General features: G+C 50.8%; 1 long non-coding RNA gene across 1 annotated transcript in view; it reads right to left on the bottom strand.

Annotated features, from left to right (window-relative positions):
* Nucleotides 1–665: 665 nt before the first annotated feature.
* The window catches only part of LOC144244341 (uncharacterized), a 4,703-nt gene continuing 3,137 nt past the window's right edge, over nt 666–2,231 (bottom strand). The window contains exon 3 of the long non-coding RNA XR_013338918.1: nt 666–897. This is a non-coding gene — a long non-coding RNA (uncharacterized LOC144244341). The remainder of the gene's footprint in view (nt 898–2,231) is intronic.

Genomic DNA, 2,231 nt, shown 5'->3' with positions numbered 1-2,231 from the left:
ACGTAAGTCAGCTCCTCCTCTTCTGAGTTGGGTTAGAATCTGCTGTAGGGAAAAATCAGGTCATCAGAGTGCATGTGGCCTACTTTGCCACGCAGCCTCCTTTGCCCCCCTCCCACCCCACCTCCTCCTCCACCTGTTCTTCTTCTCAGAAGCACATTCTTAAAAGAGGTCCAGTATTCTGCATTTAAAAACTGCAGTCTGGCAGTAGTTTACCCAAATGGTTAAATGAAATGACTCTCTAGTGGGCCCTTTGCACGTTTCCTTTGTCAGCATCTTCCCCTTCCATAAAGGCATTACTAGAATGTTCCTTCAAATGCTTTCTAAATTTGAATCTGGTGTCAATACAGCTTTCCGCTGCATTCTACCGCATTGCTCGGAGCGCTCAGTGAAATAAGGAGAATAAAGCACCAGGCCTTTTATATATGTATATACATATACAAAGCTTTGTATTCTTCTCTTTTCATCTGACGCATGCATTAGTCAGAATCTTGGCAGGAAACAGCATTCACTTGGTGGTTCAAATGAAGAGCGGTCTGATGAAGGCTGATTTACAGAGATGCACATAAGTGTAACGGGGAACCCACAAGAGATGCTGGGGCACCTGGGAGGCGGCCCTGGCATGGCGCTGTGACCGCCATCAGAGCCAAAAGGGCAAGGGGAGAAAATGATGGTAACCGAGCCCAGAGAGGGCTGCAGGCTTAGAGGGGGCGGCGCAGCAAGAGCTGTAGTCCTGAGAGAGTGAGAAGACACATCGCAGTCTGTCTCTCCTGCCCTTCCATCCCTTGCTGGTGTCTCCCATTGGCTATACCCAACCTGCAGCCCGAGGGCAAGGGAATAGGGATGCCAGAGCGCACGGGGCTCCATTTCCTGGGGTGCAGAGTAGGGCAGAAAATGATTCTGGAAGCACAAATGGAGAAGAATTAGCACCTTATATTATGAGCACTCTCCCATGCCATTAAATATCCCTTGAAGACAATGTTCTTTTCTTTTTCTTCAATTTTTGTTTAATGGTTGTTCATTTCTGGGAGAGAAAGAGAGACACAGAGTGTGAGTAGGGGAGGGGCAGAGAGAGAGAGAGAGAGAGAGAGAGGGAGTCACAGAATCCAGAGCAAGTCCCATGGCTCTGAGCTGTCAGTACAGAGTCAGACATGGGGCTCGAGCTCACGAACCACGAGATCATGACCCAAGCCGAAGTCAGATCCTTAACCAACTGAGCCACCCAGGTGCCCCCGAAGACAAGGTTCTTAATGGCTAAGTTATATTTCATCATTGGTGAGTCTACAATTTGCTAGTAGCAGTATTAATATTGGCAGTCATAGGGGGCACCTGGCTGGCTCACTCCACAGAGCGTGTGACTCTCTTGATCGTGGAGTCCAAGCCCCACGTTGGACACAGAGCCTAACAAAAAATATATTAGTAGTAGAAGAAACAACCGCAGGAAGGTCAGAGGGTACTAAGACTCCGTCCAATTCCTGCAATGGTGTCTTTGCTCATGGTTATGGATCTACACCTGTCATTGTACGTGCCTGAATTCATGCAGGTGTCGCCACAGTTTGAAGGATTGCAGAGTCCTGGTGAGAAACCCCAGCCCTGCACCCTCCCCGGAAGCCACCTTGGGCCATCATGTCCCACCTTTCTTTGCCCGGTTGCTTGTGTGTCAGAAGGCTTGGGCGGCACCTGAAAGAACTGTTCTTCAGAAATTGCAGGGCTGGGCTCAGGGTTGAAGGAAGGTGGATGGATGCCCAGGGGTGGGTCCCCCACTCACTAAGGTGCCCACTCCCTAGAAGATTATTAAATCCTGGGAGCCTAAGCATTTGGGCTTCCACCCACCCTTCTCCCCAGGGCTCCTGGGCCTTGGGCTGTGGCAAGCTTGCTCCCCCTGCTGGCCAGCCAGGGCATCTACAAGAAACTGCCCGGCCAGGCTCCTGCGGGTCTGTGCATTAGCCATTCTGGGAGTAGTCACCAGTTTGGACCCAGGCTCTGGGACCAGCCCCCTGAAAAGTTCCCACAGAGTTTTGAGCATCTAAGGGATGCTTGGACTCCCCTTCCTGGGATAGAGAACTGTCTTGGCTACAACAGGATCTCTTGGACACCGGTGGAAATTCAAACCGGCACGCATATCGGGAAGCTTCAATTTTTTTATTCAGTCTCACCTCCTCCAGGAAGCCTTCCATGACTGCACCCACCAATACCCCAGCATAATCTAAATGCCCCTTACCCCCCACCCCCCC

This window comes from Crocuta crocuta, unplaced genomic scaffold (genome assembly GCF_008692635.1).
Source record: "Crocuta crocuta isolate KB4526 unplaced genomic scaffold, BGI_CrCroc_1.0 scaffold18, whole genome shotgun sequence".
Lineage (NCBI taxonomy): Eukaryota > Metazoa > Chordata > Mammalia > Carnivora > Hyaenidae > Crocuta > Crocuta crocuta.
The sequence above is the reverse complement of the archived record's forward strand: the minus strand, read 5'-3'. Positions and strand labels throughout refer to the sequence as shown.